The sequence below is a fragment of the Parasteatoda tepidariorum genome, chromosome 6, assembly GCF_982258835.1.
Source record: "Parasteatoda tepidariorum strain Cologne lab strain chromosome 6, Ptep-v5.0, whole genome shotgun sequence".
Taxonomy (NCBI): Eukaryota; Metazoa; Arthropoda; class Arachnida; order Araneae; family Theridiidae; genus Parasteatoda; species Parasteatoda tepidariorum.
Genome location: NC_141760.1, coordinates 114993305 through 115017456, shown reverse-complemented (window position 1 = coordinate 115017456; position 24152 = coordinate 114993305).

Here is a 24152-nt window from a genome sequence, read left to right as displayed (position 1 = left end):
AAGTTAGATATGTTGTCCCGGGGGCTATGGTTTCGAAACCCTGTGAAGGTCGACCAAAGTTTTTCTTTCTTTCATATTATCTTTTTTAATATATTTTTTTTATATTTTAACGTGAATCAATGTTTCTGTATATAAAAAAAAACTATTTTTTCTTTGGGAAATAGCGAATAATAGCTAATAGACTGTTAAATTTCGGATAATTTTTATTTATTTATTTATTTTAATTTATTTTATTTGTTTAAATTCTTTTCAATATTTTAAAGCGAATAAAGTGTTCTATGTGTAAAAAGAAATATTTTTCTTTGCCAAAGAGCGAATAATGGCTGAAAAAGGGACAGAAATCATATCAGGAGGCAAGCACACATCACACTCCGTAACTCCCTATAATATTAATCTATAAATTTCAAACTCCGCCGAAAATTAGAATTTAATGTATGGAACAATTGTAACGAAGCATTTTTTTATGGGCCGAATAGTGGGTTCCCAATAGCCCTAAATAAGATTTGTTTTCAAACCGGGAGGAGGTGTCTTAAGCTAAATATTCGCGGGGTAGGCATGTGAAGCATGGCGCAGTTGGTAAAGCTGTGTGGCAAGTAAGATATGTTGTCCCGGGGGCTATGGTTTCGAAACCCTGTGAAGGTCGACCAAAGTTTTTCTTTCTTTCATATTATTTTTTTTAATATATTTTTTTTGTATTTTAACGTGAATCAATGTTTCTGTATATAAAAAAAAATATTTTTTCTTTGCGAAATAGCGAATAATAGCTAATAGACTGTTAAATTTCGGATAATTTTTATTTATTTATTTATTTTAATTTATTTTATTTGTTTCAATTCTTTTCAATATTTTAAAGCGAATAAAGTGTTCTATATGTGAAAAGAAATATTTTTCTTTGTCAAAGAGCGAATAATGGCTGAAAAAGGGACAGAAGTCATATCAGGAGGCACGCACACATAACACCCCGTAACTCCCTATAATATTAATCTATAAATTTCAAACTCCGCCGAAAATTAGATTTTAATGTATGGAACATTTGTACCGAAGCATTTTTTTATAGGCCGAATAGTGGGCCCCCAATGGCCCTAAATAAGTTTTTTTTACAAACCGGGAGGAGGTGTCTTAAGCTAAATATTCGCGGAGTAGGCATGTGAAGGATGGCGCAGTTGGTAAAGCTGTGTGGTAAGTTAGATATGTTGTCCCGGGGGCTATGGTTTCGAAACCCTGTGAAGGTCGACCAAAGTTTTTCTTTCTATCATATTATTTTTTTTAATATATTTTTTTTTATATTTTAACGTGAATCAATGTTTCTGTATATAAAAAAAAAACTATTTTTTCTTTGGGAAATAGCGAATAATAGCTAATAGACTGTTAAATTTCGGATAATTTTTATTTATTTATTTATTTCAATTTATTTTATTTGTTTAAATTCTTTTCAATATTTTAAAGCGAATAAAGTGTTCTATATGTGAAAAGAAATATTTTTCTTTGTCAAAGAGCGAATAATGGCTGAAAAAGGGACAGAAGTCATATCAGGAGGCACGCACACATCACACCCCGTAACTCCCTATAATATTAATCTATAAATTTCAAACTCCGCCGAAAATTAGAACTTAATGTATGGAACAATTGTACCGAAGCATTTTTTTATAGGCCGAATAGTGGGCCCCCAATGGCCTTAAATAAGTTTTGTTTACAAACCGGGAGGAGGTGTCTTAAGCTAAATATTCGCGAGGTAGGCATGTGAAGCATGGCGCAGTTGGTAAAGCTGTGTGGCAAGTTAGATATGTTGTCCCGTTGGCTATGGTTTCGAAACCCTGTGAAGGTCGACCAAAGTTTTTCTTTCTTTCATATTATTTTTTTTAATATATTTTTTTTATATTTTAACGTGAATCAATGTTTCTGTATATAAAAAAAAACTATTTTTTTGCGGGGGAAATAGCGAGTAATTGCTAATAGACTGTTAAATTTCGGATAATTTTTATTTATTTATTTATTTTAATTTATTTTATTTGTTTAAATTCTTTTCAATATTTTAAAGCGAATAAAGTGTTCTATATGTGAAAAGAAATATTTTTCTTTGTCAAAGAGCGAATAATGGCTGAAAAAGGGACAGAAGTCATATCAGGAGGCACGCACACATAACACCCCGTAACTCCCTATAATATTAATCTATAAATTTCAAACTCCGCCGAAAATTAGATTTTAATGTATGTAACATTTGTACCGAAGAATTTTTTTATAGGCCGAATAGTGGGCCCCCAATGGCCCTAAATAAGTTTTTTTTACAAACCGGGAGGAGGTGTCTTAAGCTAAATATTCGCGGGGTAGGCATGTGAAGGATGGCGCAGTTGGTAAAGCTGTGTGGTAAGTTAGATATGTTGTCCCGGGGGCTATGGTTTCGAAACCCTGTGAAGGTCGACCAAAGTTTTTCTTTCTATCATATTATTTTTTTTAATATATTTTTTTTATATTTTAACGTGAATCAATGTTTCTGTATATAAAAAAAAACTATTTTTTCTTTGGGAAATAGCGAATAATAGCTAATAGACTGTTAAATTTCGGATAATTTTTATTTATTTATTTATTTCAATTTATTTTATTTGTTTAAATTCTTTTCAATATTTTAAAGCGAATAAAGTGTTCTATATGTGAAAAGAAATATTTTTCTTTGTCAAAGAGCGAATAATGGCTGAAAAAGGGACAGAAGTCATATCAGGAGGCACGCACACATCACACCCCGTAACTCCCTATAATATTAATCTATAAATTTCAAACTCCGCCGAAAATTAGATTTTAATGTATGGAACATTTGTACCGAAGCATTTTTTTATAGGCCGAATAGTGGGCCCCCAATGGCCCTAAATAAGTTTTTTTTACAAACCGGGAGGAGGTGTCTTAAGCTAAATATTCGCGGGGTAGGCATGGGAAGGATGGCGCAGTTGGTAAAGCTGTGTGGTAAGTTAGATATGTTGTCCCGGGGGCTATGGTTTCGAAACCCTGTGAAGGTCGACCAAAGTTTTTCTTTCTATCATATTATTTTTTTTAATATATTTTTTTTATATTTTAACGTGAATCAATGTTTCTGTATATAAAAAAAAAACTATTTTTTCTTTGGGAAATAGCGAATAATAGCTAATAGACTGTTAAATTTCGGATAATTTTTATTTATTTATTTATTTCAATTTATTTTATTTGTTTAAATTCTTTTCAATATTTTAAAGCGAATAAAGTGTTCTATATGTGAAAAGAAATATTTTTCTTTGTCAAAGAGCGAATAATGGCTGAAAAAGGGACAGAAGTCATATCAGGAGGCACGCACACATCACACCCCGTAACTCCTTATAATATTAATCTATAAATTTCAAACTCCGCCGAAAATTAGAACTTAATGTATGGAACAATTGTACCGAAGCATTTTTTTATAGGCCGAATAGTGGGCCCCCAATGGCCTTAAATAAGTTTTGTTTACAAACCGGGAGGAGGTGTCTTAAGCTAAATATTCGCGAGGTAGGCATGTGAAGCATAGCGCAGTTGGTAAAGCTGTGTGGCAAGTTAGATATGTTGTCCCGTGGGCTATGGTTTCGAAACCCTGTGAAGGTCGACCAAAGTTTTTATTTCTTTCATATTATTTTTTTTAATATATTTTTTTTATATTTTAACGTGAATCAATGTTTCTGTATATAAAAAAAACTATTTTTTTGCGGGGGAAATAGCGAGTAATAGCTAATAGACTGTTAAATTTCGGATAATTTTTATTTATTTATTTATTTTAATTTATTTTATTTGTTTAAATTCTTTTCAATATTTTAAAGCGAATAAAGTGTTCTATATGTGAAAAGAAATATTTTTCTTTGTCAAAGAGCGAATAATGGCTGAAAAAGGGACAGAAGTCATATCAGGAGGCACGCACACATAACACCCCGTAACTCCCTATAATATTAATCTATAAATTTCAAACTCCGCCGAAAATTAGATTTTAATGTATGGAACATTTGTACCGAAGCATTTTTTTATAGGCCGAATAGTGGGCCCCCAATGGCCCTAAATAAGTTTTTTTTACAAACCGGGAGGAGGTGTCTTAAGCTAAATATTCGCGGGGTAGGCATGTGAAGGATGGCGCAGTTGGTAAAGCTGTGTGGTAAGTTAGATATGTTGTCCCGGGGGCTATGGTTTCGAAACCCTGTGAAGGTCGACCAAAGTTTTTCTTTCTATCATATTATTTTTTTTAATATATTTTTTTTATATTTTAACGTGAATCAATGTTTCTGTATATAAAAAAAAAACTATTTTTTCTTTGGGAAATAGCGAATAATAGCTAATAGACTGTTAAATTTCGGATAATTTTTATTTATTTATTTATTTCAATTTATTTTATTTGTTTAAATTCTTTTCAATATTTTAAAGCGAATAAAGTGTTCTATATGTGAAAAGAAATATTTTTCTTTGTCAAAGAGCGAATAATGGCTGAAAAAGGGACAGAAGTCATATCAGGAGGCACGCACACATCACACCCCGTAACTCCTTATAATATTAATCTATAAATTTCAAACTCCGCCGAAAATTAGAACTTAATGTATGGAACAATTGTACCGAAGCATTTTTTTATAGGCCGAATAGTGGGCCCCCAATGGCCTTAAATAAGTTTTGTTTACAAACCGGGAGGAGGTGTCTTAAGCTAAATATTCGCGAGGTAGGCATGTGAAGCATGGCGCAGTTGGTAAAGCTGTGTGGCAAGTTAGATATGTTGTCCCGTGGGCTATGGTTTCGAAACCCTGTGAAGGTCGACCAAAGTTTTTCTTTCTTTCATATTATTTTTTTTAATATATTTTTTTTATATTTTAACGTGAATCAATGTTTCTGTATATAAAAAAAACTATTTTTTTGCGGGGGAAATAGCGAGTAATAGCTAATAGACTGTTAAATTTCGGATAATTTTTATTTATTTATTTATTTTAATTTATTTTATTTGTTTAAATTCTTTTCAATATTTTAAAGCGAATAAAGTGTTCTATATGTGAAAAGAAATATTTTTCTTTGTCAAAGAGCGAATAATGGCTGAAAAAGGGACAGAAGTCATATCAGGAGGCACGCACACATAACACCCCGTAACTCCCTATAATATTAATCTATAAATTTCAAACTCCGCCGAAAATTAGATTTTAATGTATGGAACATTTGTACCGAAGCATTTTTTTATAGGCCGAATAGTGGGCCCCCAATGGCCCTAAATAAGTTTTTTTTACAAACCGGGAGGAGGTGTCTTAAGCTAAATATTCGCGGGGTAGGCATGTGAAGGATGGCGCAGTTGGTAAACCTGTGTGGTAAGTTAGATATGTTGTCCCGGGGGCTATGGTTTCGAAACCCTGTGAAGGTCGACCAAAGTTTTTCTTTCTATCATATTATTTTTTTTAATATATTTTTTTTATATTTTAACGTGAATCAATGTTTCTGTATATAAAAAAAAACTATTTTTTCTTTGGGAAATAGCGAATAATAGCTAATAGACTGTTAAATTTCGGATAATTTTTATTTATTTATTTATTTCAATTTATTTTATTTGTTTAAATTCTTTTCAATATTTTAAAGCGAATAAAGTGTTCTATATGTGAAAAGAAATATTTTTCTTTGTCAAAGAGCGAATAATGGCTGAAAAAGGGACAGAAGTCATATCAGGAGGCACGCACACATCACACCCCGTAACTCCCTGTAATATTAATCTATAAATTTCAAACTCCGCCGAAAATTAGAACTTAATGTATGGAACAATTGTACCGAAGCATTTTTTTATAGGCCGAATAGTGGGCCCCCAATGGCCTTAAATAAGTTTTGTTTACAAACCGGGAGGAGGTGTCTTAAGCTAAATATTCGCGAGGTAGGCATGTGAAGCATGGCGCAGTTGGTAAAGCTGTGTGGCAAGTTAGATATGTTGTCCCGTGGGCTATGGTTTCGAAACCCTGTGAAGGTCGACCAAAGTTTTTCTTCCTTTCATATTATTTTTTTTAATATATTTTTTTTATATTTTAACGTGAATCAATGTTTCTGTATATAAAAAAAAACTATTTTTCTTTAGGGAAATAGCGAGTAATAGCTAATAGACTGTTAAATTTCGGATAATTTTTATTTATTTATTTATTTTAATTTATTTTATTTGTTTAAATTCTTTTCAATATTTTAAAGCGAATAAAGTGTTCTATATGTGAAGAGAAATATTTTTCTTTGTCAAAGAGTGAATAATGGCTGAAAAAGGGACAGAAGTCATATCAGGAGGCCCGCACACATCACACCCCGTATCTCCCTATAATATTAATCTATAAATTTCAAACTCCGCCGAAAATTCGAATTTAATGTATAGAACAATTGTACCGAAGCATTTTTTTATAGGCCGAATAGTGGGCTCCCAATGGCCTTAAATAAGTTTTGTTTACAAACCGGGAGGAGGTGCCTTAAGCTAAATATTCGCGGGGTTGGCATGTGAAGCATGGCGCAGTTGGTAAAGCTGTGTGGCAAGTTAGATATGTTGTCCCGTGGGCTATGGTTTCGAAACACTGTGAAGGTCGACCAAAGTTTTTCTTTCTTTCATATTATTTTTTTTAATATATTTTTTTTATATTTTAACGTGAATCAATGTTTCTGTATATAAAAAAAATCTATTTTTTCTTTGGGAAATAGCGAATAATAGCTAATAGACTGTTAAATTTCGGATAATTTTTATTTATTTATTTATTTTAATTTATTTTATTTGTTTGAATTCTTTTCAATATTTTAAAGCGAATAAAGTGTTCTATATGTTGAAAGAAATATTTTTCTTTGTCATAGAGCGAATAATGGCTGAAAAAGGGACAGAAATCATATCAGGAGGCAAGCACACATCACACCCCGTAACTCCCTATAATATTAATCTATAAATTTCAAACTCCGCCGAAAATTAGAATTTAATGTATGGAACAATTGTACCGAAGCATTTTTTTATAGGCCGAATAGTGGGCCCCCAATGGCCCTAAATAAGTTTTGTTTTCAAACCGGGAGGAGGTGTCTTAAGCTAAATATTCGCCGGGAATGCATGTGAAGCATGGCGCAGTTGGTAAAGCTGTGTGGCAAGTTAGATATGTTGTCCCGGGGGCTATGGTTTCGAAACCCTGTGAAGGTCGACCAAAGTTTTTCTTTCTTTCATATTATTTTTATATATTTTTTTTGTATTTTAACGTGAATCAATGTTTCTGTATATAAAAAAAAACTATTTTTTCTTTGGGAAATAGCGAATAATAGCTAATAGACTGTTAAATTTCGGATAATTTTTATTTATTTATTTATTTTAATTTATTTTATTTGTTTAAATTCTTTTCAATATTTTAAAGCGAATAAAGTGTTCTATATGTGAAAAGAAATATTTTTCTTTGTCAAAGAGCGAATAATGGCTGAAAAAGGGACAGAAGTCATATCAGGAGGCAAGCACACATCACACCCCGTAACTCCCTATAATATTAATCTATAAATTTCAAACTCCGCCGAAAATTAGAATTTAATGTATGGAACAATTGTACCGAAGCATTTTTTTATAGGCCGAATAGTGGGCCCCCAATGGCCCTAAATAAGTTTTGTTATCAAACCGGGAGGAGGTGCCTTAAGCTAAATATTCGCCGGGTATGCATGTGAAGCATGGCGCAGTTGGTGAAGCTGTGTGGCAAGTAAGATATGTTGTCCCGGGGGCTATGGTTTCGAAACCCTGTGAAGGTCGACCAAAGTTTTTCTTTCTTTCATATTATTTTTTTTAATATATTTTTTTATATTTTAACGTGAATCAATGTTTCTGTATATAAAAAAAATCTATTTTTTCTTTGGGAAATAGCGAATAATAGCTAATAGACTGTTAAATTTCGGATAATTTTTATTTATTTATTTATTTTAATTTATTTTATTTGTTTGAATTCTTTTCAATATTTTAAAGCGAATAAAGTGTTCTATATGTTAAAAGAAATATTTTTCTTTGTCATAGAGCGAATAATGGCTGAAAAAGGGACAGAAATCATATCAGGAGGCAAGCACACATCACACCCCGTAACTCCCTATAATATTAATCTATAAATTTCAAACTCCGCCGAAAATTAGAATTTAATGTATGGAACAATTGTACCGAAGCATTTTTTAATAGGCCGAATAGTGGGCCCCCAATGGCCCTAAATAAGTTTTGTTTTCAAACCGGGAGGAGGTGTCTTAAGCTAAATATTCGCCGGGAATGCATGTGAAGCATGGCGCAGTTGGTAAAGCTGTGTGGCAAGTTAGATATGTTGTCCCGGGGGCTATGGTTTCGAAACCCTGTGAAGGTCGACCAAAGTTTTTCTTTCTTTCATATTATTTTTTTTTAATATATTTTTTTTATATTTTAACGTGAATCAATGTTTCTGTATATAAAAAAAAACTATTTTTTTTTGGGGAAATAGCGAATAATAGCTAATAGACTGTTAAATTTCGGATAATTTTTATTTATTTATTTATTTTAATTTATTTTATTTGTTTAAATTCTTTTCAATATTTTAAAGCGAATAAAGTGTTCTATATGTTAAAAGAAATATTTTTCTTTGTGATAGAGCGAATAATGGCTGAAAATGGGACAGAAGTCATATCAGGAGGCAAGCACACATCACACCCCGTAACTCCCTCTAATATTAATCTATAAATTTCAAACTCCGCCGAAAATTAGAATTTAATGTATGGAACAATTGTACCGAAGCATTTTTTTATAGGCCGAATAGTGGGCCCCCAATGGCCCTAAATAAGTTTTGTTTTCAAACCGGGAGGAGGTGTCTTAAGCTAAATATTCGCCGGGTATGCATGTGAAGCATGGCGCAGTTGGTAAAGCTGTGTGGCAAGTTAGATATGTTGTCCCGGGGGCTATGGTTTCGAAACCCTGTGAAGGTTGACCAAAGTTTTTCTTTCTTTCATATTATTTTTTTTAATATATTTTTTTTATATTTTAACGTGAATCAATGTTTCTGTATATAAAAAAAAACTATTTTTTCTTTGGGAAATAGCGAATAATAGCTAATAGACTGTTAAATTTCGGATAATTTTTATTTATTTATTTATTTTAATTTATTTTATTTGTTTAAATTCTTTTCAATATTTTAAAGCGAATAAAGTGTTGTATATGTAAAAAGAAATATTTTTCTTTGCCAAAGAGCGAATAATGGCTGAAAAAGGGACAGAAATCATATCAGGAGGCAAGCACACATAACACCCCGTAACTCCCTATAATATTAATCTATAAATTTCAAACTCCGCCGAAAATTAGAATTTAATGTATGGAACAATTGTAACGAAGCATTTTTTTATAGGCCGAATAGTGGGCCCCCAATGGCCTTAAATAAGTTTTGTTTACAAACCGGGAGGATGTGTCTTAAGCTAAATATTCGCGGGGTAGGCATGTGAAGCATGGCACAGTTGGTAAAGCTGTGTGGCAAGTTAGATATGTTGTCCCGTGGGCTATGGTTTCGAAACCCTGTGAAGGTCGACCAAAGTTTTTCTTTCTTTCATATTATTTTTTTTAATATATTTTTTTTATATTTTAACGTGAATCAATGTTCCTGTATATAAAAAAAAAACTATTTTTTTATTTATTTATTTTAATTTATTTTATTTGTTTAAATTCTTTTCAATATTTTAAAGCGAATAAAGTGTTCTATATGTGAAAAGAAATATTTTTCTTTGTCAAAGAGCGAATAATGGCTGAAAAAGGGACAGAAGTCATATCAGGAGGCACGCACACATCACACCCCGTAACTCCCTATAATATTAATCTATAAATTTCAAACTCCGCCGAAAATTAGATTTTAATGTATGGAACATTTGTACCGAAGCATTTTTTTATAGGCCGAATAGTGGGCCCCCAATGGCCCTAAATAAGTTTTTTTTACAAACCGGGAGGAGGTGTCTTAAGCTAAATATTCGCGGGGTAGGCATGTGAAGCATGGCGCAGTTGGTAAAGCTGTGTGGCAAGTTAGATATGTTGTCCCGTGGCTATGGTTTCGAAACCCTGTGAAGGTCGACCAAAGTTTTTCTTTGTTTCATATTATTTTTTTTAATATATTTTTTTTATATTTTAACGTGAATCAATGTTTCTGTATATAAAAAAAAACTATTTTTTTGGGGGGGGGGGGGGGAAATAGCGAGTAATAGCTAATAGACTGTTAAATTTCGGATAATTTTTATTTATTTATTTATTTTAATTTACTTTATTTGTTTAAATTCTTTTCAATATTTTAAAGCGAATAAAGTGTTCTATATGTGAAAAGAAATATTTTTCTTTGTCAAAGAGCGAATAATGGCTGAAAAAGGGACAGAAGTCATATCAGGAGGCACGCACACATCACACCCCATAACTCCCTATAATATTAATCTATAAATTTCAAACTCCGCCGAAAATTAGAATTTAATGTATGGAACAATTGTACCGAAGCATTTTTTTATAGGCCGAATAGTGGGCCCCCAATGGCCTTAAATAAGTTTTTTTTACAAACCGGGAGGAGGTGTCTTAAGCTAAATATTCGCGGGGTAGGCATGTGAAGCATGGCGCAGTTGGTAAAGCTGTGTGGCAAGTTAGATATGTTGTCCCGTGGGCTATGGTTTTGAAACCCTGTGAAGGTCGACCAAAGTTTTTCTTTCTTTCATATTATTTTTTTTAATATATTTTTTTTATATTTTAACGTGAATCAATGTTTCTGTATATATAAAAAAAGACTATTTTTTCTTTGGGAAATAGCGAATAATAGCTAATAGACTGTTAAATTTCGGATAATTTTTATTTATTTATTTATTTTAATTTATTTTATTTGTTTAAATTCTTTTCAATATTTTAAAGCGAATAAAGTGTTCTATATGTGAAAAGAAATATTTTTCTTTGTCAAAGAGCGAATAATGGCTGAAAAAGGGACAGAAGTCATATCAGGAGGCCCGCACACATCACACCCCGTATCTCCCTATAATATTAATCTATAAATTTCAAACTCCGCCGAAAATTCGAATTTAATGTATGGAACAATTGTACCGAAGCATTTTTTTATAGGCCGAATAGTGGGCACCCAATATCCTTAAATAAGTTTTGTTTACAAACCGGAAGGAGGTGTCTTAAGCTAAATATTCGCGGGGTAGGCATGTGAAGCATGGCGCAGTTGGTAAAGCTGTGTCGCAAGTTAGTTATGTTGTCCCGTGGGCTATGGTTTCGAAACACTGTGAAGGTCGACCAAAGTTTTTCTTTCTTTCATATTATTTTTTTTAATATATTTTTTTTATATTTTAACGTGAATCAATGTTTCTGTATATAAAAAAAATCTATTTTTTCTTTGGGAAATAGCGAATAATAGCTAATAGACTGTTAAATTTCGGATAATTTTTATTTATTTATTTATTTTAATTTATTTTATTTGTTTGAATTCTTTTCAATATTTTAAAGCGAATAAAGTGTTCTATATGTTGAAAGAAATATTTTTCTTTGTCATAGAGCGAATAATGGCTGAAAAAGGGACAGAAATCATATCAGGAGGCAAGCACACATCACACCCCGTAACTCCCTATAATATTAATCTATAAATTTCAAACTCCGCCGAAAATTAGAATTTAATGTATGGAACAATTGTACCGAAGCATTTTTTTATAGGCCGAATAGTGGGCCCCCAATGGCCCTAAATAAGTTTTGTTTTCAAACCGGGAGGAGGTGTCTTAAGCTAAATATTCGCCGGGTATGCATGTGAAGCATGACGCAGTTGGTAAAGCTGTGTGGCAAGTTAGATATGTTGTCCCGGGGGCTATGGTTTCGAAACCCTGTGAAGGTTGAAAAAAGTTTTTCTTTCTTTCATATTATTTTTTTTAATATATTTTTTTTATATTTTAACGTGAATCAATGTTTCTGTATATAAAAAAAAACTATTTTTTCTTTGGGAAATAGCGAATAATAGCTAATAGACTGTTAAATTTCGGATAATTTTTATTTATTTATTTATTTTAATTTATTTTATTTGTTTAAATTCTTTTCAATATTTTAAAGCGAATAAAGTGTTGTATATGTAAAAAGAAATATTTTTCTTTGCCAAAGAGCGAATAATGGCTGAAAAAGGGACAGAAATCATATCAGGAGGCAAGCACACATAACACCCCGTAACTCCCTATAATATTAATCTATAAATTTCAAACTCCGCCGAAAATTAGAATTTAATGTATGGAACAATTGTAACGAAGCATTTTTTTATGGGCCGAATAGTGGGCCCCCAATAGCCCTAAATAAGTTTTGTTTTCAAACCGGGAGGAGGTGTCTTAAGCTAAATATTCGCCGGGAATGCATGTGAAGCATGGCGCAGTTGGTAAAGCTGTGTGGCAAGTTAGATATGTTGTCCCGTGGGCTATGGTTTTGAAACCCTGTGAAGGTCGACCAAAGTTTTTCTTCCTTTCATATTATTTTTTTTAATATATTTTTTTTTATATTTTAACGTGAATCAATGTTTCTGTATATAAAAAAAAACTATTTTTCTTTAGGGAAATAGCGAGTAATAGCTAATAGACTGTTAAATTTCGGATAATTTTTATTTATTTATTTATTTTAATTTATTTTATTTGTTTAAATTCTTTTCAATATTTTAAAGCGAATAAAGTGTTCTATATGTGAAAAGAAATATTTTTCTTTGTCAAAGAGCGAATAATGGCTGAAAAAGGGACAAAAGTCATATCAGGAGGCACGCACACATCACACCCCGTAACTCCCTATAATATTAATCTATAAATTTCAAACTCCGCCGAAAATTAGAATTTAATGTATGGAACAATTGTACCGAAGCATTTTTTTATAGGCCGAATAGTGGGCCCCCAATGGCCTTAAATAAGTTTTGTTTACAAACCGGGAGGAGGTGTCTTAAGCTAAATATTCGCGGGGTAGGCATGTGAAGCATGGCACAGTTGGTAAAGCTGTGTGGCAAGTTAGATATGTTGTCCCGTGGGCTATGGTTTCGAAACCCTGTGAAGGTCGACCAAAGTTTTTCTTTCTTTCATATTATTTTTTTTAATATATTTTTTTTATATTTTAACGTGAATCAATGTTCCTGTATATATAAAAAAAACTATTTTTTTATTTATTTATTTTAATTTATTTTATTTGTTTAAATTCTTTTCAATATTTTAAAGCGAATAAAGTGTTCTATATGTGAAAAGAAATATTTTTCTTTGTCAAAGAACGAATAATGGCTGAAAAAAGGGACAGAAGTCATATCAGGAGGCACGCACACATCACACCCCGTAACTCCCTATAATATTAATCTATAAATTTTAAACTCCGCCGAAAATTAGAATTTAATGTATGGAACAATTGTAACGAAGCATTTTTTTATGGGCCGAATAGTGGGCCCCCAATAGCCCTAAATAAGTTTTGTTTTCAAACCGGGAGGAGGTGTCTTAAGCTAAATATTCGCGGGGTAGGCATGTGAAGCATGGCGCAGTTGGTAAAGCTGTGTGGCAAGTAAGATATGTTGTCCCTACGGCTATGGTTTCGAAACCCTGTGAAGGTCGACTTAAGTTTTTCTTTCTTTCATATTATTTTTTTTAATATATTTTTTTTATATTTTAACGTGAATCAATGTTTCTGTATATAAAAAAAAAACTATTTTTTTTTTGGGAAATAGCGAGTAATAGCTAATAGACTGTTAAATTTCGGATAATTTTTATTTATTTATTTATTTTAATTTATTTTATTTGTTTAAATTCTTTTCAATATTTTAAAGTGAATAAAGTGTTCTATATGATAAAAGAAATATTTTTCTTTGTGATAGAGCGAATAATGGCTGAAAAAGGGACAGAAGTCATATCAGGAGGCAAGCACACATCACACCCCGTAACTCCCTATAATATTAATCTATAAATTTCAAACTCCGCCGAAAATTAGAATTTAATGTATGGAACAATTGTACCGAAGCATTTTTTTATAGGCCGAACAGTGGGCCCCCAATGGCCCTAAATAAGTTTTGTTTTCAAACCGGGAGGAGGTGCCTTAAGCTAAATATTCGCCGGGTATGCATGTGAAGCATCTCGCAGTTGGTAAAGCTGTGTGGCAAGTAAGATATGTTGTCCCGGGGGCTATGGTTTCGAAACCCTGTGAAGGTCGACCAAAGTTTTTCTTTCTTTCATATTATTTTTTTTAATATATTTTTTTTATATATTATAACGTGAATCAATGTTTCTGTATATAAAAAAAAACTATTTTTTTTGGGGAAATAGCGAATAATAGCTAATAGACTGTTAAATTTCGGATAATTTTTATTTATTTATTTATTTTAATTTATTTTATTTGTTTAAATTCTTTTCAATATTTTAAAGCGAATAAAGTGTTCTATATGTGAAAAGAAATATTTTTCTTTGTCAAAGAGCGAATAATGGCTGAAAGAGGGACAGAAGTCATATCAGGAGGCACGCACACATCACACCCCGTAACTCCCTATAATATTAATCTATAAATTTCAAACTCCGCCGAAAATTAGAATTTAATGTATGGAACAATTGTACCGAAGCATTTTTTTATAGGCCGAATAGTGGCCCCCAATGGCCTTAAATAAGTTTTGTTTACAAACCGGGAGGAGGTGTCTTAAGCTAAATATTCGCGGGGGTAGGCATGTGAAGCATGGCGCAGTTGGTAAAGCTGTGTGGCAAGTTAGATATGTTGTCCCGTGGGCTATGGTTTCGAAACCCTGTGAAGGTCGACCAAAGTTTTTCTTTCTTTCATATTATTTTTTTTAATATATTTTTTTTATATTTTAACGTGAATCAATGTTTCTGTATATAAAAAAAAAATATTTTTTTTTGGGAAATAGCGAATAATAGCTAATAGACTGTTAAATTTCGGATAATTTTTTATTTATTTATTTATTTTAATTTATTTTATTTGTTTAAATCTTTTCAATATTTTTAAAGGCGAATAAAGTGTTCTATATGTTAAAAGAAATATTTTCTTTGTGATAGAGCGAATAATGGCTGAAAAAAGGGACAGAAGTCATATCAGGAGGCAAACACACATCACACCCCGTAACTCCCTATAATATTAATCTATAAATTTCAAACTCCGCCGAAAATTAGAATTTAATGTATGGAACAATTGTACCGAAGCATTTTTTATAGGCCGAATAGTGGGCCCCCCATGGCCCTAAATAAGTTTTGTTTTCAAACCGGGAGGAGGTGTCTTAAGCTAAATATTCGCCGGGTAAGCGGTGTGAAGCATGGCGCAGTGGTAAAGCTGTGTGGCAAGTTAGATATGTTGTCCCGGGGGCTATGGTTTCGAAACCCTGTGAAGGTCGACCAAAGTTTTTCTTTCTTTCATATTATCTTTTTTAATATATTTTTTTTTATATTTTAACGTGAATCAATGTTTCTGTATATAAAAAAAAACTATTTTTTCTTTGGGAAATAGCGAATAATAGCTAATAGACCTGTTAAATTTCGGATAATTTTTATTTATATTATTTATTTTAATTTATTTTTATTTGTTTAAATTCTTTTCAATATTTTAAAGTCGAATAAAGTGTTCTATGTGTAAAAAGAAATATTTTTCTTTGCCAAAGAGCGAAATGGCTGAAAAAGGGACAGAAATCATATCAGGAGGCAAGCACACATCACACCCCGTAACTCCCTATAATATTAATCTATAAATTTCAAACTCCGCCGAAAATTAGAATTTAATGTATGGAACAATTGTAACGAAGCATTTTTTTATGGGCCGAATAGTGGGCCCCCAATAGCCCTAAATAAGTTTTGTTTTCAAACCGGGAGGAGGTGTCTTAAGCTAAATATTCGCGGGGTAGGCATGTGAAGCATGGCGCAGTTGGTAAAGCTGTGTGGCAAGTAAGATATGTTGTCCCGGGGGCTATGGTTTCGAAACCCTGTGAAGGTCGACCAAAGTTTTTCTTTCTTTCATATTATTTTTTTTAATATATTTTTTTTATATTTTAACGTGAATCAATGTTTCTGTATATAAAAAAAAACTATTTTTTTTTTGGGAAATAGGGAATAATATCTAATAGACTGTTAAATTTCGGATAATTTTTACTTATTTATTTATTTTAATTTATTTTATTTGTTTAAATTCTTTCAATATTTTAAAGCAAATAAAGTGTTCTATATGTGAAAAGAAATATTTTTCTTTGTCAAAGAGCGAATAATGGCTGAAAAAGGGACAGAAGTCATATCAGGAGGCACGCACACATCACACCCCGTAACTCCCTATAATATTAATCTATAAATTTCAAACTCCGCCGAAAATTAGAACTTAATGTATGGAACAATTGTACCGAAGCATTTTTTTATAGGCCGAATAGTGGGCCCCCAATGGCCTTAAATAAGTTTTGTTTACAAACCGGGAGGAGGTGTCTTACGCTAAATATTCGCGAGGTAGGCATGTGAAGCATGGCGCAGTTGGTAAAGCTGTGTGGCAAGTTAGATATGTTGTCCCGTGGGCTATGGTTTCGAAACCCTGTGAAGGTCGACCAAAGTTTTTCTTTCTTTCATATTATTTTTTTTTAATATATTTTTTTTATATTTTAACGTGAATCAATGTTTCTGTATATAAAAAAAAAACTATTTTTCTTTAGGGAAATAGCGAGTAATAGCTAATAGACTGTTAAATTTCGGATAATTTTTATTTATTTATTTATTTTAATTTATTTTATTTGTTTAAATTCTTTTCAATATTTTAAAGCGAATAAAGTGTTCTATATGTGAAAAGAAATATTTTTCTTTGTCAAAGAGCGAATAAAGTGTTTTATATGTGAAAAGAAATATTTTTCTTTGTCAAAGAGCGAATAATGGCTGAAAAAGGGACAAAAGTCATATCAGGAGGCACGCACACATCACACCCCGTAACTCCCTATAATATTAATCTATAAATTTCAAACTCCGCCGAAAATTAGAATTTAATGTATGGAACAAATGTACCGAAGCATTTTTTTATAGGCCGAATAGTGGGCCCCCAATGGCCTTAAATAAGTTTTGTTTACAAACCGGGAGGAGGTGTCTTAAGCTAAATATTCGCGGGGTAGGCATGTGAAGCATGGCACAGTTGGTAAAGCTGTGTGGCAAGTTAGATATGTTGTCCCGTGGGCTATGGTTTCGAAACCCTGTGAAGGTCGACCAAAGTTTTTCTTTCTTTCTTATTATTTTTTTTAATATATTTTTTTTTATATTTTAACGTGAATCAATGTTCCTGTATATAAAAAAAAAACTATTTTTTTATTTATTTATTTTAATTTATTTTATTTGTTTAAATTCTTTTCAATATTTTAAAGCGAATAAAGTGTTCTATATGTGAAAAGAAATATTTTTCTTTGTCAAAGAGCGAATAATGGCTGAAAAAGGGACAGAAGTCATATCGGGAGGCACGCACACATCACACCCCGTAACTCCCTATAATATTAATCTATAAATTTCAAACTCCGCCGAAAATTAGATTTTAATGTATGGAACATTTGTACCGAAGCATTTTTTATAGGCCGAATAGTGGGCCCCCAATGGCCCTAAATAAGTTTTTTTTACAAACCGGGAGGAGGTGTCTTAAGCTAAATATTCGCGGGGTAGGCATGTGAAGCATGGCGCAGTTGGTAAAGCTGTGTGGCAAGTTAGATATGTTGTCCCGGGGGCTATGGTTTCGAAACCCTGTGAAGGTCGACCAAAGTTTTTCTTTCTATCATATTATTTTTTTTAATATATTTTTTTTATATTTTAACGTGAATCAATGTTTCTGTATATAAAAAAAAAACTATTTTTTCTTTGGGAAATAGCAAATAATAGCTAATAGACTGTAAAATTTCGGATAATTTTTATTTATTTATTTATTTTAATTTATTTTATTTGTTTAAATTCTTTTCAATATTTTAAAGCGAATAAAGTGTTCTATATGTGAAAAGAAATATTTTTCTTTGTGATAGAGCGAATAATGGCTGAAAAAGGGACAAAAGTCATATCAGGAGGCACGCACACATCACACCCTGTAACTCCCTATAATATTAATCTATAAATTTCAAACTCCGCCGAAAATTAGAACTTAATGCATGGAACAATTGTACCGAAGCATTTTTTTGTAGGCCGAATAGTGGGCCCCCAATGGCCTTAAATAAGTTTTGTTTACAAACCGGGAGGAGGTGTCTTAAGCTAAATATTCGCGAGGTAGGCATGTGAAGCATGGCGCAGTTGGTAAAGCTGTGTGGCAAGTTAGATATGTTGTCCCGTGGGCTATGGTTTCGAAACCCTGTGAATGTCGACCAAAGTTTTTCTTCCTTTCATATTATTTTTTTTAATATATTTTTTTTATATTTTAACGTGAATCAATGTTTCTGTATATAAAAAAAAAACTATTTTTTCTTTGGGAAATAGCGAATAATAGCTAATAGACTGTTAAATTTCGGATAATTTTTATTTATTTATTTATTTTAATTTATTTTATTTGTTTAATTTCTTTTCAATATTTTAAAGCGAATAAAGTGTTCTATATGTGAAAAGAAATATTTTTCTTTGTCAAAGAGCGAATAATGACTGAAAAAGGGACAGAAGTCATATCAGGAGGCACGCTCACATCACCCCCGTAACTCCCTATAATATTAATCTATAAATTTCAAACTCCGCCGAAAATTAGAATTTAATGTATGGAACAATTGTACCGAAGCATTTTTTTTATAGGTCGAATAGTGGTTTCCCAATGGCCCAAAATAAGTTTTGTTTACAAACCGGGAGGAGGTGTCTTAAGCTTAATATTCGCGGGGTAAGCATGTGAAGCATGGCGTAGTTGGTAAAGCTGTGTGGCAAGTTAGATATGTTGTACCGGGGGCTATGGTTCCGAAACCCTGTGAAGGTCGACGAAAGATTTTCTTTCTTTCATATTATTTTTTTTAATATATTTTTTTTAATATTTTAACGTGAATCAATGTTTCTGTATATAAAAAAAAAACTATTTTTTCTTTGAGAAATAGCGAATAATAGCTAATAGACTGTTAAATTTCAGATAATTTTTATTTATTTATTTATTTTAATTTATTTTATTTGTTTAAATTCTTTTCAATATTTTAAAGCGAATAAAGTGTTCTATATGTTAAAAGAAATATTTTTCTTTGTGATAGAGCGAATAATGGCTGAAAAAGGGACAGAAGTCATATCAGGAGGCAAGCACACATCACACCCCGTAACTCCCTATAATATTAATCTATAAATTTCAAACTCCGCCGAAAATTAAAATTTAATGTATGGAACATTTGTACCGAAGCATTTTTTTATAGACCGATTAGTTCGCCCACAATGGGCCAAAATAAGTTTGTTTACTAACCGGGAGGAGGTGTCTTAAGCTAAATATTCGCGGGATGGGCATGTGAAGCATGGCGCAGTTGGTAAAGCTGTGTGGCAAGTTAGATTTGTTGTCCCGGGGGCTATGGTTTCGAAACCCTGCGACGGTCGACATTAAAAATTTTTCTTTTTTTCATATTATGTTTTTTAATATATTTTTTGATATTTTAACGTGAATCAAGTGTTCTGTATATAAAAAAAACTATTTTTTCTTTGGGAAATCGTGAATTATAGCTAATAAACTGATTAATTTCGGAGAATTTTTATCTATTTATTTATTTTAATTTATTTTATTTTAAAATGTTTTCATGTCGTTTAAACTTTGAAAAGTTCTTAAATCGTTAGTGTTAGCAAAATTTTTAAACCATTTGAAGTTTGAAGAATTTCTAAGTTGTTAATACTTAGAAAAATTTCTGATGTTGCTTGTACTTATAAATATTTTGAGGGGTTTTAGACTTAGAAATATTTTCAAACCGTTTTGACTTCGAAAAATTCTGAAGTATTTTGAAATTAGAAATATTTTAGTGTTATTTGTATTTAGAAATATTTTCATGTCGTTTGAACTTTGAAAAGTTCTTAAATCGTTAGTCTTAGCAACATTTTTAAACTATTTGAACTTTGAAGAATTCTGAAGTTGTTAATACTTAGAAAAATTTCTGATGTTGTTTGCAGTTATAAATATTTTGAGGGATTTCAGACTTAGTAACATTTTCAAACTGTTTCGACTTAGAAAAATTCTGCTGACTCTTGTACTTAGAAATATTTTAGTGTCATTTGCACTTAAAAATATTTTCATGTTGTTTGTACTTTAAAAATATCTTAAATCGTTAGTCTTAGCAAAATTTTAAAACTGTTTGTACTTTGAAGAATTCTTAAATAGTTTGGACTTTAACGAATTCTGAAGTTGTTAATACTTAGAAAAAATTCTGATGTTGTTTGTACTTAGAAATATTTTGAAGGATTTTAGACCTGGTAATATTTTCAAACCGTTTTGACTTAGAAAAATTCTGAAGATTTTTGAACCTAGACATATTTTCACGTTATTTGTACTTCGAAAAATTCTGAAACTGTTAATACTAAGAAAAGCTTTTTATAATTAGAGATATTTTTATGTTATTTGAACTTTAAAAATTTCTTAAATCCTTAGTCTTAAAAATATTTTTAAATTGTTGGAATTTCAGAAATAGTTTGGACTTTAACGAATTCTGAAGTTGTTAATACTTAGAAAAAATTCTGACGTTTGCACTTATAAATATTTTGAGGGGTTTGAGAATGTAAGCTTTTCAAGGAACATTGTTGAAACTTAAATATCAATTTGATAACACCAAAATTCTTTTAATAGCCCATCAGTTCAGTTAACCGCTTGGGTGCTGAAGAGTTTTCTTATATATATGCTAATAGCGCGGAATGAAATGCGTAGTAATTGTTTTGGAGAACAATAGAAATGGTTATAATTAACACTAATTATTATGTAACAAGTAATTTTTACCAACAAAAATATTTTTTATTCTCACTTTTTAAATTTTCGGTACAAAGCAAGGGAAACATTTTTTTGAAAAATATTTCAAACTACAACATGATTAAATTGTAGGAAATTGCAAAATATTAAGCGAGGTGTGTTAGAAGTTTTGGTATCCAAAAGATTTTCCGAAAACTCCTTGAGCTGAAGGTTTTGCGATAACAGGAAACAACTGTAAACCAGCTCTTAAATTAATTCAGGATACATTTGGTCAGAAAGATGTGTTAATTATCTCCCATATGTCTAAACTGTTAAATATGGTCCCTTTAAAAATTTCTTCTGATTTACAGGAATTAAAGAATCTTTATTTTAAAAGTCAAACTCAAATTCGTTCCCTTGAAAGTTTAGGTTTAAACGGAAACGTATAGTGTAATGCTTAGTGCAATTATTTTGAAACTATTTCTCAGTGATCTTATTTTATAATCTAGTAAAGAACAAATTTCAAGTACTAATCATGATCTAAATGAATTAATGAGTTTTTTGCATAACGCTATCATCGCCAGAGAGAGAGAGAGAGAGAGAGATTTTTTTCACTTGCAATAAGTTGCGTTCCCCCCCCCCCCCCATCCATTCGCTTCGCCTGGTTTCGAATTTTCAATCAAAACAATTTGCTTGTAAATATAACGGAGGCTCCTGGAATCGGACTAGATTTATATCCTCTGCGTATGCTGACTAAAAATTGCTGACTAATGCAGCTTCAAACGGTTGTATATTTTGTAATTAAAATTATTTGAGTCATTTATGTGAGAATTTGAAATCTCAAAATAAAAGAGAGAAATAATTACACAAAAGAAGATGCTTATTATATTGTAACGATAATTGTTTTTATTAAAAATTGTAAAGACTTGCTTGTTCTTTTTGTAATAGTAAGCATGCGCATGTTTTAAATTAGAAAACTCTAAAAAAACATAAGGATGAGCGTGAGCCGAAGAAAAAAACAAAATGAAGAGAAAAAATTAAATGAAATTGTATCCACTTCCTCCATTCATATAGGAAATAAAAATGGTGTGATTTTGTTGCATTGTGTAAAGCTAGAAATTGCGTGTTGGCTCTAAATCTTCGGATATAAAACTTTCGTTGTTTGATAATGGCTCTGAACATACTTTTGTTAAAAAAAATGTGTTTCTGAAAGGTTTGGATTAAAGGTTGTTGGATTTGAAAAATTGAAAATTTACAGTTTTGGCAAAAAGAATCCTAAGTTGTAGGTTTGTCGCAAAGTGGAGGTTAAGTTGCGAAAGATTTTCGAAGGTAATTGTGATCGAGGCATTAGAGATTAATGAAATTTCAAGAGCGCCAATTCATGTTCCTGATCAAAGGGTTTGCGTTGAAATGAAGGCTAAGAGACTTGAGTTGACGTTTAATACTTATGAGTTGAAGTTCGTCCTCATGAGTCTATTTCTTTGAAACGAATCAAAGTAAGTAATAGCCTATTACTATTTTTGTTTTAATATACAATGATGAAAAGAGAAACAGATATTTTTCTACATTTTTTCTTTGTCAAAATTTATGGTAGTATTCCCAGATAGCAAAATAAAGTTTAATTTTCACTCAGCAAAAACCTTTTAATGTAAAAATAAAAAGGTTTGTTATGCGGTTTACGCGTAAACCTTCTAACCTTAAAACGAGGTCTGCGACACTCTGCTCTATTCTACGCACATTACCCTAATCCAAAACCTTGGAAAACAATCTTCTACATAAAAACCTTTAATGGAGGTTGACTTCGGGTTTTCAAACGTGGAAAATCCTTTAACAAAGCTAGTCTCAAGGTGAACATAATCTCAAATCTGGGAAATTATAAGGTTCTTTTTTGCAAAGTCTTGTATGCTCTGTTCATATCCACTTTGTTATTAAATTTCAATGGGCAATGCAATTGGATCCTATAGCTAGTGTGAGGTCAGCTAAAACGTCATTATTGACCTAACTGACAGTAAAAAAAAGATTTAAAAAATATTTTTTAATCCTTTTAGGATGGAAGGTTTTGAAACTGCAATATTTCTGCTTTATTTTTAAAAAGGTTTATAGTACAAACATTTTAGTGACACTAAAAAGAAAATTCCGACACTAGGTTGCCGTAAAGTCACATGCTTTCTGGAGTCGATCCCGGTTTAACGAACCCCTATTTACCCAATATCTCGATTTAACGAATTTAATGAAGTTAATGTAGTAGATTTAGAGGAAACAATGAATTGCGACGCAGTTAATGTTAATGAATCTCCAGTGAAAACTATTACTTTTTCTGATGCCTTGGAAACAGTGAAAATTTACCTAATGCAGCAAGATGTCAATTTCTTCTCTTCATGACGTCGAAAAAGAACTTTTTAGAGCAGGGGTTGCCAAACTTTTTTGATCATCGACCCCTACATAATTTTTCGAAATATCCATCGACCCCCATAAAAGTAATTTTCTGTTAATAAAATAGAACTCTATTAGATACTGAGTTTGTACATTTATTTTATGATTTTGAGCATTTATTAAAGTAATAGTACATAGTGTAACAATAGTTTTATGAAAAATATATTAATGTTGAAATATAAATACCTTAATATTTATGAAATAATAAGTGAGTCGAAATAATAAGTAAAGTAACTACGGATTTACTGTTTCTTAATAAATGACATGGGTGTGCCTGGTGTTTTTTTTTTTTTTTTTTTTTTTTTTGCAGGGTTTGTTATATTGGGTTCAAAATTGGTCAATTTTAATCTTAAATCTCCTCGAAACTCCATATTTAATTTATTTCTGTTCCTAGTTAAGACTGAATTTACGTGACTAAAACCGGCTTCAACCATATAGGAACTTGGAAATGCTATCATAAATGGCTGAGCTATTTCGTAAAGTCTTACATATTTTTGCATTATATTTATATTTGTCCAAAATTTCCCTATTGTTAAATTTTTAAAAAGTGTCTTTGCTTCAAATCCCCATAATAATTCAGCAAGCTCATCTTGCAGGTTGATGTCCACGTTTTCAATTTGAGCAGAAAATGGCACAATAATCCAATCAGGGATGTCAATGTTTTCCAAATCAACAAAACGCAGTTTTAAATCGTGGCTCAATTTTTGAAGATTACCTGTATATATTTCCAAGTCTTCTTCTTTTATTTCTAATTGTCACATATCTGAAAAATACTGATAATCCTTCGACCAATCGACCCTTCCGGTTCGGATCGACCCCCTGACTCAGATCGACCTCCGCTTATGTTAAATAGACCCCTGGGGGTCTATATAGACCACTTTGGCGACCTCTGTTTTAGAGTAAGAAAACAAGGAAACCCTACTCACGAAATACT